Source organism: Nyctereutes procyonoides, unplaced genomic scaffold (assembly GCF_905146905.1).
Source record: "Nyctereutes procyonoides isolate TBG_1078 unplaced genomic scaffold, NYPRO_anot_genome, whole genome shotgun sequence".
NCBI classification, from domain to species: Eukaryota; Metazoa; Chordata; class Mammalia; order Carnivora; family Canidae; genus Nyctereutes; species Nyctereutes procyonoides.
This window is the reverse complement of record NW_026575036.1, coordinates 12,995,471-13,011,538: the sequence shown is the minus strand read 5'-3', so window position 1 is coordinate 13,011,538 and position 16,068 is coordinate 12,995,471. Positions and strand designations below refer to the sequence as shown.

The 16,068-nt window shown below is 42.1% G+C and overlaps 1 protein-coding gene across 1 annotated transcript in view; it reads right to left on the bottom strand.

The window, feature by feature from the left end:
* Positions 1-249: 249 nt before the first annotated feature.
* CCDC91 (coiled-coil domain containing 91) overlaps positions 250-16,068 on the bottom strand; it is a 364,665-nt gene continuing 348,846 nt past the window's right edge. Inside the window, exons 13-15 of the transcript XR_008663567.1 lie at positions 7,569-10,263; positions 3,568-3,689; positions 250-2,758 (exon numbers count right to left, since the gene is read on the bottom strand). The gene's annotated coding sequence lies outside the window, so the exon portion shown is untranslated. The remainder of the gene's footprint in view (positions 2,759-3,567; positions 3,690-7,568; positions 10,264-16,068) is intronic.

The following is a 16,068-nucleotide window of genomic DNA, read 5'->3' as shown; positions in this document are numbered from 1 at the left end:
ACACGCAGGGGCTACCTCCCCAGAGTGAAAAATCCCAACTGCAGTCATGCTATAGGTTTCCTTTAAGAACAGAGATAGGAGTCCCACTAACACTGTTTTAAAAATGCTCAAATCGCAGACTCCAACCATAGGGGCCTCATTCAGTTCTGGAGAGTCAAGATTGCAAAGGTTAAAAACAAAACAAAACAACAATGCCACCTCTTCTTTTTTTAAGATGTTATTTATTTATTTGAGAGAGCATGAGTCGGGTGAGGGGCAGTGGGAGAAGCAGACTCCCCACGGAGCAGGGAGCCTGATGCAGGTCTCAAAGATGCTGGATCATGACCTGAGTGGAAGGCAGTCACTTAACCCACTGAGCCACCCAGGTGCCCCAACAAACCGTCATCTAAGGTGAGTCTAGTTCTTCAGTCAGACTTCTTTAAGAAGGCAAACTGGTGGCTTGATAACTACAAGCTACTGTAGACATCAGGGGGTCCTTCCTCATGGGCCAAGTCTGTCCTATGTTCACGTGGAGTTGAAGCTTCCAGGGCAGCCGTCTTCCAGGGCTATGTGCTTTTATCAATGCCTGTCTTCCCCGGATCCTGTCCTGTCTTGCTTGTCCAACCTATCAAGTGGCTGAATTTGTGTAGCAACAGGCATAAAATGAAGTTAACAGGGTCTTGTTATCTCTTTCCATCTATAGAGAAAGTAATTTGTTGGCCAGCTACAAAAACCTGCATTGCGACACCCTTGTTTTGCGGGAGGTTAGGAAATATGAGGTTATCAGAAAGGGCCTGAGAGCATCACGGTGGCTGAGGATGCCAAATTCCCAGGGACACTAAAGCTCTCTAAACACCGTGCAGTCCACGGTGCAGTACGTCTGCCCATCATTGATTCGGACTCTCTCCTGTGCTGCCTCAGCCAGAAAAGTGGAGTCATAGGTAGAACTGGAAAAAAGGCTGATGTTCTGTGCTTGTGGGCTCCTGGGTCTCTCTGTATTCACTGCCACTATCTGGCATCTGAACTCTTTCTTGTGACTCTAAGCTCCTGGATGGCACATACACAGGTTACAAAAATTCTCTGAGTGCTGTGTTCCAGGAAACAGAAATCTAGATGGATATATGCTTTCCGGATTGTGCAGCCAAAAATCACAAAGAGGTAGGCCGTCACACCTATACCCCTTCACATGTCTGGGTTTCTCCTCAATCTCTCATCTTCGCAAGCCAGAGTCATTGAAACAGGAAAAGAGAAGACTTGAAAGCACCTCTGTCCTGCCCAATTCTGTAGGGGGAGCCACAAAAACTGTCAGCTGAGGGACACTATCAAAGGCATTCGTAGACACTAGAGAGAAGAAACAGTACAATTCTCTGCCTGGTCCTTGAGATCTTGTTCACTTTCCTTTGCAAACCAGCCAGGAATGAAAATCACAGGTAAAATAAGCTAGAGTTAATACATTGTCCTAATATAACGGAGTAATAAAAAATAATTTATATTTTAAAATGAATTCTGATGCACCCACTTGCTCCACCTTCCTAAGGTAGCTCTAAATGTAATCCGATAGAGTTGTGTTTTCTTGGCAGCATTTCTATCAGTGGCATGCTTTTCTGAAATTGCAGATGGTGCTCGTAAGTTCTGAACAAAACATGATGTCATCTTCTGCATGGATTCATTCCTTGAACATTCCGTATCTGTTTAAGCTACACAAATATACTTCATGTAGACCTGTAAGTGAAGGTCGAGTCCAGACTTGGGTAATTCGGCAGGTTTTTCACCTTTGTGAATGTCCAACAAGGACTTAGAGGTCACAGAGGATGTAGGAGAAATTCCCTGTATTGAGGGGCTGGACAAAAAAATACAAGACACTCAGCAGCCTTGCTTCCTGGTACCTAAAGGCTAGGAGCTTCCCTCTAGCATTATAACCCCAAATGTCTCCATCACTTTCCAAACTACCCTCATCAAAACCTACTGAGTTAGAATATCAATCTGGTCACTTGGTTCCTGGTGAAGTTCTGTGGTGTGTTCCTCCGTAATTTACTCTAAATACTTGTTCAATGTCTGTTGCACCCAGGAAATCGTAAGTGCTGAGGGAGCCAGGGCCATGCCTATCCTGATCACCACTGTATCCCCTGTCATGGACGAGGTACTCGATAAGGTCCGTTGGATGAATCAACGAGGAGATGAATGAATGAATGAGTACACTATAGTCATCAAACCTTCATTCCTTTATAAGCACAGGCCAAGTCTAGATTGTGATGCTTCAAGACATTTGCCTTTAAAGATTTTATGTTGGGCTTAGTATCTACTTATATTAGGCATAAATGTAACTCCCATGGCATCTCGTGTGGCCATAAGAATACTCCTAGCTCAATATCTGAAGCATCAGGGTGATTTCTTGGGTCGGAATCATGGGGCTTTGTGTCAGAGAGTTAATATTTAGAGGAAGCAAAGAGGCAGTGTCCCAAAGATCTAAAATCTTCCTCCATTTCTTTGTGGCTGCCTTTTGTACGTTCTGCCTGGAGTCTTGCAGTGGCTTGTCACATCTTTGGGAGGATCTCATGTCGTATGTACTATCCGGATCCCGACTCTAGACTCTGGGGTGCTGGGAGTCAGGAAGTCTGGATTTGCATCCCAGTTTTGTCACTTATGAGCTGTGGGAACTTATAAAAATTCTCCACTTCTCAAAGTCTCTGTTTCTTTGTTTATAAAAGGAAGGATGGGACTAAGAGTTTCTGACTGTTCTTCCCAGCTGTCATAGTGAACATTCAGTGATATTTCATACCTGGAAATAAACAGGAACAGGTAGATTCAAAGCTGTGAAAAGGCTAGAATGTGGTTTAAAAAAAAAAAAAAAGCAAAGGTTGGAAACGGAGCTTTGCGTAGTTGACAAAGTACCCTTGGAACTTCACAGAAGAAAAAGAAGGAAAACAAGTCTGTTTAGATTGTGCGGTTTCTGTAAAATGAATTTAACTAATTTCTCTCTGTGTCTAGAAAGTTTTCTATTTCTTCTTGTATTACCTGGCAGATATGTTGCATGACATATTTTTCTTTACTTTCAATGTTCAAAGGTAGGCTTTAACAGTAAGTCCTAAGCTGTCCAAAATAGGCACCACATTATGATGGTGGCTGTTAACTATCAGAAATGAGAACCCAGATTTCTCAGTGTTCATAATTGCAAATAAATAATTTTCTCCCATCAACTAAATAATTTTCTTCCTTGCAGAATCCTTAAAACTCTGAGCTTCAGTTTCAAGATCAATTCCTGTAAACTTTATCATATTTAGGCCTAAGCACATATGAGTTTAATACTGAAATGTTAAAGAGCTGTAATTTGGGGGTTCTAAGATCATCTTATGGTTAGCCCGTGAAATCAGGGAATTACTCTTTTTGGAAAGAAAGGAACTGACATGCATTCATGTGGTGACAGGATTTTTTTGAACAGTGTACAGCCTCCTGCTAGCCTTGCTTTTAGAAGAGGTATCCTCTGCGCTGAGGCGGCTCTAATGAGATAGAGAAGCATCTCATCGCCCCCCCCCCATTCAGCACCAGCTTCGCACCCACTCTTTGAAGCATCTCCTTGTACCTACTGACCTGCTTTCCTCCGAAGGTGCCAAGGAATCCTAGGGCTGCGTGAGAACTGTCTCCACAGCAAGGACAAAGTCTAGCATGTGTTAACAAGCTCCTGTACACAAACAACAGCCTTACTTCTTGAACTAAAAAAAAATCAGAGAAAGAACAGTGTCAATTGTTGTGCTTTTTATATCCACCTGCCACAGGATTTTGAGCTGAGCAAAATGCAGAGAATTTTTTTAGAACCTTTCTCATTTTTCAGTGACTTGAAATTGAGCCTGAGAGGGAGACTCTGTGTGTGTGTGTGTGTGTGTGTGTGTGTGTGTGTTGGCCTGCAGAAGGGTACAGGCTTTTGGAAGGCATCACTCATCCCTGAACTCTAAGAGCAAGACTCTGAACTGTGAGTACTTTAATATGCAGAGAAATAGGACATCCCTGGATGCAACTGAAAAGCCCCAGACTAGATTCTTTTTTAGCTTTACCCAGGAGCTCACACCTTTGTTATATTCCACTGATGACCAAAGACTTGAGTCACCTCCACTAGGTTATAAGTGGTTACAGGCAAAAATCATAGCGAATGTGAACCAAATAGGCCTTTCCTCTGAGTCCTGGGGGAAAAAAAATGGAAGGAACTGACGGCCAAGGCTGCTGAAGGGCTAAGGCAACAGTCTTGTCTCTCCCCATTAAAGTCTTTAAAAGCTTAACATAGTTTTCATTTTTCATCATTAATTCAAATCTAAGTCTCTTGCCTTCCTCACAAATCCCCCCTCTACCTTGAGTTGGCTGCTCCAGGAGCATCTTCCCTGTTATTATTAGTGGATAATTGCTTAACATTTTCTAGAGGTAATTAACCTTGCCTTTGAAATGAAAGAAATCCCTAAATTGAGCAATATGATGAAAGCCATTCTTTCATGTAATTTAGTCCCATCAGCCAAGTACATCAATTTCTAGCTCAAAGGCAGGGCTAAAGAATAAGCAGTGGCGATATTCTAAAGAAAAAAACTCAAGGTCTTAACACTGTCAATCTCAATTTCTTCAGAACAGGGCTCCCAAAGCGTCAGCCTGATTGCAAGAGGCCAGTGGTTCTGTTGAGTCTCAACATAGTGACCTGAACAAAGGGCATCTGTTGGAGTCCATGTCAGGCATGTTAGGGGCTTCCTGCATACCTGAAGATGCTGGAAGCTCACCCAGGACTCCTAATTCTGCATTAAAATTTAATTTCTCTCAACATTTTTAGAAAAACAAATGTCCTGTTGCAAAGAGGTCTGGTAGTCTCCATGCAGTTTGTCGATCCCCGCCGGCATCCATGTGCCTGCCTGTTTCATAACTAACTGCATAAGCAGCTCCATTAAGACCATTGGTTTTGAGGTTATGAGTTCCCACAGACAACATGCTTGCCCCCCTGCCTCCACCTAAGGTTATGCCCAGCTGATTTCAGACTGATGGATATCAGAATTTTCCTCTCGCCAAGAGAAAGATTTCCAAGATGGAGACTAAACAACATCCCCTGGTATCTCGTTCCAAAGGTTGGGAAAGTTCTGTGCCAGCAAACCACTTTGTGGTTGCATTCAACGCTCTCTGCTGCCCTGTGGTTAGCTAGAAGTCAGTTTACCGCAGGGCTTTTATCACCCAGCGGCTGCATTTAGCTTTCTGGGTGACCGTGGCCCACACCCCAAACCAGAGGAAGGCCCTGAGGGGCTTTTTTGAGGACCATCCAGAAACCCTCTGAGATGCAGGAGGTCCAGATCAGATCTACAGACTTAGATTTAAAAAAAAAAAAAGAGAGAGAGAGAGAGAGAGAGAGAGAGAGAGAGAGCGAGAGATCACTTTGGCGCCCTCTGGGGGCAGTTTGTTGCCATCCTGTAGATTGTGAAATCATACGTTTGGGTAATTTCATGTCAGTAAGGAGACAAACATCTTGTTAGTGATTTCCTCATATGGCTTACCAGTACCCTTTCCTACATTCTTTTTGTTGATTATTTTACATGACCACAGGATCCCTTTTCTCATGGAAACTTCATCATAAAATCTTGTACCAAAGGGGAAAAAAACCCAACAACAACAAAATTAAAGCCAGAGATTTTGATTGTGTCTATCAGTTCTGTTTATTTTGATGCAAGCACTGAAGGCAGATCTTCAGCCATCCTTTTTTAAAAAAAGTTCAAGTTTCCCATTCACAAACATATGATCTGAGTTGGTTTCATTCCCCTTTAACAAATGGGGGAGTTCTAGGGGAACAAATATCATGATGCATAATATTGAAGAGCAAGGCGTTTAGAGTCTGACTATGATTCCCAGCACCATTAACTGAGTCTTTGGGTAAGTTACTTAACTTCCCTGCACCTCAGTTTTCTCAAGTGTAAAATGGATCAGAGAAGAGTGCCTTCCCCATAAGGGTGCTCTGAGGACTAAACGAGATAGTGCCCATGAAGCACATTGTCGTCCTTCACAGGTATCGAGAGTCTTTGGCACTCAAGAGAGTGCAGGAGACTCAGGAGTCACCTAACAAAGGCACCTGCCTCATAGGGTTGTTAAAGGTGTAAAATTAGTTAATGAAGGCAAAACACTGGACTAATGTTTAGCACCTAGGAAACAACTGAAATTGTTTGCTGTTATTATTTTCCTTGTCGATCTCCACTTTCAGTTGAGCAAACTAAAACACACAGCGGTCAAGTAACTGGCTTAGGAAACGGACAAATAGTAAGCAGTGGAGTCAGGAATGCATTTGACTCCATGGCCCATGCTCTCTCTATGACAGGAACTATTACCATCAGTATTATTTTGACAGGAGAAATAATTTTCAAGTAGGTTTGCTGTCACCTACCGAAGAGAAGTTTCCAATTCTTCTGAGAAGAGCATACTCTGCAACATGAGCCTACCTACATTAAGATACTAAAAGGGTAACCACCCATGAACCAGTCTTTTGGTTTTGTTTCATAGTAAGAAAAAGGATATTTCCTGCTTGCTGAGCTCTTTGACTTGACCTGGGGAAGTGGAGATAGTTGATAAGGAATTTAAAGAGGGAGGATCCAGAGGAGAGCCGGAAAGCATTCTTAGGGTCTTCCTGCTGAGGTGAACTGATTTGAATGCCTGGTAACTTCTAACCTTTCTCTAGAAGAGGCTCCAGGCCACCCCACTTTCTGATCCTTGCATGGAAGATGCTCTCTGCTCTTCTGAGAAGTGATTGGAGGATTCTTATAATTTCTGTTGAACTTGGATAGAGACGCCCTAGGCTTAGCATCAGGAGACTCTTCCTAATGTAGTTACAGTAGAAGTGCTCCCTGACACAGGGCTTTCTTCGGTTCTCTTCGTCCACATATTACCAGCTCTGTTATCTAAGCTGCTAAACCTCAGAGTCTCCCAGCTCAAGGATTTCCCATTGATTTTAGCTTCCAAAAACAGATTTCCCACTGTACCACCAGATCGTGACCGTGGGCGAAGTCTCCTGCTATTCTGCTTACTGTCTGCAAGTGCTGAGGCTTTGGAAACTCAAATCTCTGAGGTCGTCTTATTTTCTCTGAGGGCACAGAGCTAAAAGAAGACGGTTTGTTGTTTTAGGGAAGACACTCACTCCTAAGAAATTTCTAGCTGTTGAGCAGGGGAAAATAAAACTGTTTTGGAAAAAGTTTTTCTGACGTTGAAGTGGTACAAATCTGTATTTTAAGGAGATGCTTTCCTCAGAGCTGTTGCTGAGATGTATCTTACATCTGAGCTCAGTTTGGCTCTGAGACTTCCTGGTGCGTTCTCTTGTCTCTTATTTAGGCAAAACGGTAAAATACTTCATAAGTTAGTTCCTTTTTTTATTCACATGCTCTACGAGGAGAAAAGCCCACTGGTACTGAAGTAAAACTACCTGAAAAATGTGTTTTCCCAGGAAGTGCTGTCCAGGTAAGAGGAAGATGTTTTCAGGTTGAGTAATAGTCTTGAAGCCTCTGGAAGACTTCCTAGTGCCTGAAAGTTGTCATCCCAGACACTCACTACTAACAGAGAAGCAATGCGACAACAGTGATAATGCCACTTACATTGGTCTTTATGTTGGTCTTTACTATGATAAGTCCAAGTGCACCAGGCGAGGTTATAGATGGCCTCTCACGTGTGTTACTGCTCCCATTAACAGATGAAAGCTAAACTTGCAAAGGTATCAGTCTCACGAAAGGGCCCAGAAATCACTCAATGGAGACAGAAAAATAAATACAACTTCAGTACTTTTACCATAATTCCAAGTGTAGGGTTGATAAGGGTGGCTGTTACACAATGTAATTAGTCTTTGAGGACCAGGGATGCCTGATAGTAGTATATTAAATTCATTCATGCACTCTTCATTGAGTACTCGTTATTTGCCAGTTATTGATCAGGGAGTGGGCTGTAGAGTCCCTAAATTCACAGAGCTTCCATTCTAGTGGCTAAAGACAAAAGAAAAATCAAATGGACATAAATGCTATAGGGAAGCAAAGAAAGGGAGCTAGGAAATGCTGAGTATCTACACAAGGTCTTATTTTCCATTGCATGGTCAAGGAAAGCCTCCACAGGAAGGCTTCATTTGAGCAGGCATCTGAAGGAAGCTAGGGTTCCATGAGCGTTGTTAAAGTGTAATTTTCAAAAAGTCAGAAAGCAACTCTCATATAAATAGAAACATGTCAAAATTGGCACATGTCAAAAATTCATTCTGCTTGGTAGTTAGTATTGGATCAATAAAATGTTAAGACTGGTTTAAAGGGAATTCAAAAATCCAGCATTCACAGGACGTTTAATAATGGAATGCTCAACTAAGAAAAAAATGTTAGATTAGAGACAAAGCTGGTTAATGTCCTACTATATTTGATATAAACTATATTCTTGGAAATTCTCTTTCTAACAGAGATTATTTGGTGTCTCCTGGAAAAAAATCTACAAACTAACGAGAAACTTCACTACCTCTAGGCCTTTTAATCACTAGTAAACAGTGAGTCAAATAGAGTACATCTCCCTAAACCATCCTTGTGTGAGCCTATTAAACAAGGTACCTAAGGCACACTGAAAAGACAAACTACTCACCTTTTTATTTTCAAGTTTGGCTTTCTTTTTCTTCTTTGGCTTTTTTGTTTGTGTGTTTTCGGTAGTGGGGGTTTTAAGAAAGTCATGCAGATAGCTGGAGGAGGAGCGTGGCAGGCAGAGACAAAGTGAATGAATCAGCCCATTTTCGTCACTCCAGGAGAGGCTCCCTACCAAAGCAGACACACACATTCACCTGGGCCTTATTATGAAGTTTGGTGTAAGTTAATAGCTGGGGGTAATCTGTAGAAGCTGGAAGATATATATTGGAAAGAGAATGAGAATTGAAGTTGGGAGTTGAGAGTGGGGGGAATTTTAGAAGATATTAGGGAGCGATGAGTGTGAAGCATGGTGAATAAGGGGAGAATGGATTTGTGCAACAGGTTGCTACTTTTCTTGGGCATGAAAACATACTTCATCTATGCCAGCCCACCTTTGACCATCTCCTGAGAAACTGAGGAAAAATATGAATTGGTTCCAATTACTTTTTGGTTTGCTTGTTGGACTGCTTGTTGTTGGTTGCTTGTTATAGGAGAAAGGAACCATGGTGCTTCCGGGCTTCGTGTCTGTCTGGCACAACCTTATTCTGTTTCTGAAACATCCACATGCATTACGGTGCTTCAGTATGGAAACATTGTCACTGTCATTGAGACACAGTCTCTGTTTTCCAAAACACCTCTTCCCCCCACGCTTCACACTGCATACAAACCCCTACGCAAACCTTCATGGTAGCTTAAGTACCACCTAGGGAACCAAGTATCTCCAAACTCTTCACTTGGCCAACTGGGCAATGATACCATGATAACAGAGGTCCTTCAGCAGGTATGGGTGTAGGGAGTGATTTTTTTCAGATGGCATTTATAGTCCCTCTAGGATATCTAAGTAGAACTGTTGTTCAGTAGGCAATTTCCTCGTTCTTACTAATGGATGAAGACAGAGCAGTGTGGGTTCCAGGCACCAGGCAAGAACCTGATGGAAGAGGAAAATAGCACAGATGGATGTCCTATACCTGCCACCAAGAAGGATATTATGTGGAGGGAGGTGGAGGAGGAAGTGGGGGAGAAAAGAGATGAGTTTATGACCCTAGTCTCTTTGCTTTTAGAAAGAGGCTCTTGCTCCCAAACATTTTCTTCCCACTGCCTCTACTACTTAGAAATTCATTTAGGTTAATATTCAAATTTCCTGAAATGATTAAGGAGACCACCATTCTTTCATTCCTTCCTGTAAGTCAGTTCAATAAACACTTGTTTACTTCCTGGTTTTACTGAAGTTTATGAGAGCATAAGAACAGGACCATACTTTGGGGACCCTAAATTAAAAGGGTGAATACAAAGGTGGTTTGGTAAACCGTCATTGAAAGTGATGCTGACCACTTTTCATTCTGGTCTCAACTCAGAGTCCTGATGCCTGATGACCCTTGCATCTGAGCCCTGGGCTCGGGCGTGTGTTCCCAAGCTTCCGACTCGGTTTTCTCTTTTTCTGGAGTACCACCAGCCTACTGGCTCCAAGTTCGTCCTAGATATTGGTAAAAGCAGTACAAATATCCGTGCATGTCCCCCTTTTTATCCTGGGGGATGTTTTCAAATTTCATCCAGCTGATAGTGGTACCAAGAAGCATTCTGTTCTTTCTCCCATCTTCAAGGTCAAGAATTTGATTCCTGATTACTGAGAAAGGCCAGGCTTCTCCTAGAAGGAAATATTTTTGTTAGAGAAGTCTGTGTCAGATTATTTCGTCTGTTAACAGCAGAACCAGAAGATAATGAGGACTATTTGACAGAGACTAGCATTGACAAATGGTACACATTTTTGAACTCATTTCAAAGTACAAACTCCTATTTCATTTCATTTTCTAAGGCTCTGAGTAACTTATAGACAATTTAATTGCCTGTATTTGGAATAGGGAATTCCTAAAATGCTGAATATAATATTTGGATTTAAAGAAAAAGACACCATAATAGAGGCCATTGTTTGAGTAAGTAGAGACAGGTTCATGTGTTTCAAACCTTGGATAAAATATAAAGAAGATCATTGAGCTCTAATTTGAAAGAATTCCACTGAAAGACTCAGAAAACAATCCACTGTGAGAATATGAGACAGAATTATAATACTTACTGGACAATTGTTTGCTAAGAAGCATTTATTTTATATCACTTTTTAACAAGACTGAACTGTCAGATTGTTTAAAATTCCATTGGAAAGATTTGGATTATCACAAAAGTGTTTACTCTTTTTCCTTCCATGTATATTGGATTACTCATGGAAGACAATGGAAAGAATCTGAGAAATGCTGGTATTAACAGCAACTTAGACTTCATTTCAGAAATATTACGGACTATATAAACGAAAGCAACTTTTGGACACGTATTAACATAGCCGTGATCCTACCAATGTAAGGCCCCAAGAAATGAACTATTCCAGCACTATCAGCAGAGATTATCCTCTGGAAGATGATGGTACAAGTGAAACATGCTTCCCATAAAACAATTGTACTTGCATAGGGGGGAAAAAAGAATCATCTTTATCTTGCTTTGGTAAATACCATTGTCAGCTCCAGCATCATGATTCAGAGTCTGTTTAATAAAATAGGACCTTTTAAAGTCATTCTTGAACTATGGAATCATCACCTACAAAGACACTGCTATCGTATATATCATATATATCTTACATCACTCACTGAATATAGTTCCATTAAAAGCATGTTTAGGACAAAGCCTGAATTTCTTCTTGGCATTAGAATCACATTTGATTATCCGTTCTAATACCATACAGGCATGTCTACTTTTTTTCCCTCCTTTTCTAGGGACATAGATGACTTCTAATGATGCAATAGTTCTCAGCTGCACGAGGGCCACCTGGAGGGCTGGTGGCAGTGGATTGTGGGGTCTCCCCTCCACAGTTGTGGAGTCAGTGTGCCTGAAATGGAGGGCAGAGAATGCGTTTCTAAAAATGACATTGATGCTGCTTTCCGGGGAACCACACTTTGAGAACCACTGCACTAAAGGACTCTGGGCAGGGAGTGCTGAAAGCAATTTTAAGGGAAAAAAATTTTCATGTGGATCTGGTTGGTCTTGTGCAAAATGAAAAAAACAAGCCTAAGCTTTCCCCTAAAGGCTCAGCCTCTCTATGGCCCCCATCTCCAAACAGAACCCTCAGCTTCCTATTTTCCATCCGCTCTTTGCTACCTCGAGTTCTGTAAGGTGCTCACAGATCTTGCTATCTTAATTTACCCAAAAAATGTACACTAATCATAGCAGTAATTCTTCTCAGGACTTTTCCATTTTAACATGGATCAAAAATTTGGAACTGATAAGTGAAATTTGAACAATGAAAGGCATTAATTTTATTTATTTATTTATTTATTTATTCATTTTTAAAGATTTTATTTATTTATTCATGAGAGAATGGAGAGAGGCAGAGACATAGGTTGAGGGAGAAGCAGGCTCCCCACAGGGGATCTGATGTGGGATTCGATCCCGGAACCCCAGGATCATGCCCTGTGCCCAAGTCAGATGTTCAACCACTGAGCCACCCAGGCATCCCGTAAGGCATTATTTTTAAATGGGAAAAAATTTGTGACATTTCCCCTCCCTCACCTACATCACACTAGAGTGATCTAGAAGTTAAATCTCCTCATACTACTTTCCTGTTCAATATCTTCCATGACTATCCTTCTCCCAGAGGCAAATTTTAAATGCTTAACAAGGCTTCCAGGCTTTTCAACCTCTTCCCCTGCCTACATGCTCAACTTCATTAGCCACCGCTCCTTCCTTCCATTTTATATAAAACAATACTGAACTACTTCAAATTCTCTGAATATATCCTATTCTCAGGATCATCTACATCATTTCATCAGTGAAATATGGGACCTCTGGACCATGATGAGTCAAAGAATTTCAAGACAGCAACCACAGAGCAATTTATTCAAGACCAGAGGCTTCTAAACATGGAGCTCTGTGTGGCTGCAGGTCACACACCCATGAAGCAGCCCTGACTATTCCAGGGAAAATAATCCCTAAGTCCCTTGACACTTGGAGTATCACAAAAACAAAAACAAAAACAAAAAAACCAGTCAAGGTGTATTTTTTCCATTTGCTCTGAGTCAGTATCTCTAGAGTTGCTGAACTTCAAATGCAGAGAAGCCCTTGACCTTTGCCATGCATTTGTTCATTTTCCGGGAAAATTCTTATGCAGCCACAGAGTACAATGTACTGCTTTGAACCTGACACTACTTGTTCTCCTTATGCCACTGTCATAATCTCTCACTCTTTGTGAGGTACTATTCCTTCCTCCCAAAATGTCATTTACTCTTTCTCGCTGATAAACTCACATTCAACCATCATCAGAGGCTCAGGTGAGTCTCCTCTTCTGTTTCAAGGCCTTTCCCAAAGTCCAAGGCACACCTGGGTACATGGTACACTCTGCACTTTAGTGGTTTTATCGGGTTTTAATTTGTGTGAACATCATATTCACTAGGTTCCAAGCTATTCCAAAGCATCCTGCACGATGTCTGAATTGGAGGAAGGACTTCAGAATGCTTGTTGAATGAAATAAAATCATTTCTAAAGCCAAGAGGTAACTTAAATGTGATTCAGTCTTCCAGAACTACTAGGTGAGGTTGTCAATTTACTTCTAGTTACCACAGAGGGAAGAGGCTCTGGGGCAGGAACTGAACTCCTTGGTCTCTCGAACCTAATCGAAGTGGGGGTGCCCCCAGGGACGTGTTCAGTCCTGCTCAGTGGAGCAATCTAACACATGAGAGAGTTTGAGAGAATTATCAAGAATGCCTTTCCTAGACTGGCTTCATATGGGAACTTTTATTCTTAATTCAAATATCAGAAACTATTGAGGTCTACACTCAACTCTCCCGGTCTGACAATCTAGTTTGTGGTTGATGTAAGTTATTTGCAGCTCCTCCTCCCCCATGACTTCTAACTACTCACGGTCGTTCTACTATGAGTGGGTGGAGAAATACCTTACAAGCTGAAATTCAAATGAATAAAGTCTGCTTTTTATAAGTTTATGGTTTATCTATGAATTTCATGTACCCAAGCTAGCTTCATCCCTGGTTGAGACAAAATTTGAGCACTGGCAGGATATCATTTTACTCAGGTATTTTTCTCCAAATTGCAGGAATATACTATTCTGGGCACATTTTGCGAGAAGATCCAGGAAGTTTTTTTATCCCCCCCCCCCCTCGCCCCACCGTATGATCTTTTTTAGTTGTCCTTTAGCCACTGGTAGACACTTTGTCCTTGCAAACAGTCAAGGACTGAAGCAGCATCTGGTTTGTTTTTTTTTTTCCTGGCGAGGCAGGGGAGAAAAGAGAGTTAGTTGTTCCTATCTCTGTAGATTGTTGATTCTTTCCCTCTTTCCCTTCCACATCTTGCGAAGCTGATGAGCTCTCACTCCCTCTGGGTGCCTCCAGCCCTTGGACCTCACGAGCTGGGGCAAAGGGTGGTCAGGTTCAGACCTAAATCTCAAGAGAAGAAGTCCTCAACATTAAATCCCTGTTCCGCAGACACTGAAGCTCGAGTGCCCATTCAAGACAAGGCACATTTATCCACCTGCTCGAAAAGCAAACCCTGGGCTGCATAAACCACACCCCTGGGAATGGAGTGGCAGGGAGCACAGAAGAAAGGCTTCCTTGAACCAGAAGCGTGTCTCAATAGCCAGGCGACTTTATCTGGATATTAATGGTTCAGTTTTACTTTTAACTCGTTGAGTGGACTTCCTCCCCCCCTTCACTCCGAGCTTTGTCGGTGCATTCCCAAATCCCACTCGTTTGCTTGGATACTTAATTCAAGGTGACTTTATAGACCTAGAATCAGGTCCCTCAGTGTTGGGAGGGGGTTCAACAGGTTGGAGAGTCTCTCCCTTCTGACACCTGAGTCTACCCTACCACCACCACACCTGGGGTTTGTACTACCTTTGCCTAAACATGACCAAGGATGGGGAATTCACTGCCGCCCAAGGTCACTCACTTCCTCGAGTAGCACTTTGAGAAATACCTTCTTTTCATATAGCAGATGTTGGCTAAAGTCAACTTGCCCTTGCAGATTTAGATGAAATTGTTTTGAATTCTCATGCCTTATGAGGTAAGCCATTCAGCAAGTCTTTCAGACTCCCTGTTAATCTTTGACATGTGGGCGGGAGGATGTTTATAAGTGTCCTGGCCACCTCCAGCTCCGGCCGAATCGCTCCATGTATGGATGCCTCTCTTGTCCATGCCTGTTCTCCTCTCTGCTCTCACCTCGTCCTCTGCACGAAGCAGTTCTTTTTTCCTGTTTGAGCCTGTCTCAAACACAAGGTTGTGCAACTGTGGGTGACAAACTTTTAAAGGACAATTAAGGGAACTGCTGGAGTTAACAGTGAGGCAACCAGTCAGTTTAGGATTACATGTTACACGTTTCCATGCTTCTAAACCTCTCAGCTCCCTCATCTCCAGGGCCTCGCTTCCTGGCCATCTCTGTGCTTCCACCTCCCACCATGTGCTGGGCTCCTTCTTTTCTTTTTTAACTCTTCCCCTCTTGTTGAATTTCTTGCTCATGTCCCAAATTCTAGCTAACTTACTTTGTAGAGAAATTGGGTTTTGCCTTTATCTTCTATGCCTTGACCTTGGGCCTCATGGCCCATACCCAGGGCAGTTTACCGACGTGTTTTCCTGAAGACAGCCCACACCTAAAAGTCTTGTGCTAGATGTTACCCTGTCCCTGTGTGGTTTCACAAAGTCTAGGTCTGACTCCCTGTCTATTCTATCCAGTTCATTACAACCTACCCTCTGTTGGATGCCTTTCTGGTCTGGAGTCATTGTGATGGAAGGAAGGAACACAGACTTTTGGTAGACCAGAGTCTGAATCCCAGATTTACTATTCATCAGTTGTGTGACATCCATTGGGCTAACTTTTTTGAGACCATTTTTCTCAGCTATGAAATGGTGATAATTATACCATCTACAGGATTTGATTTTCTGGCACATAATAGACACCCAACAATGTTTATTTATTTTAATTAAAAGAAAATAAAATGAAGGCCAGGCTTGAACATCTCCTAAGAAGACAGAACTATTTAAGCCAAGTAAGCAAAACTCAATCTAGTTTATTTTATGAGCATACATGGAACTTACTTTGTAAATGCCACCAATAGTCATCAAAGAAAACATCTTCCTCAAATGGTATAAGGTAAGTACCTTTTAACCAATGCCCTGCCATCTGGAAACCTCCACCGTAATAACCAATCGTTGTGAAGGTTAAGCAACTTCCTCATTGTCACTTTCTAAGCCATCCTGTAACATCACACCTCTGAGCCTTGTATTCCTGAGTTGGAAGGACCCCTCGTTGTGACCAGTTCATTTCTCATTCAGTAAAATATTCATATCAAGGAAAGCTCCCTAAATTTTCTTTCAACACTTTCCTTTTCCCCAGTCTCCAAAAGCTTTGGTGTGGTGTGGATGAACCCTTCCCAGCCTGGTTGGATCCTTGTTTGTTTTGACCT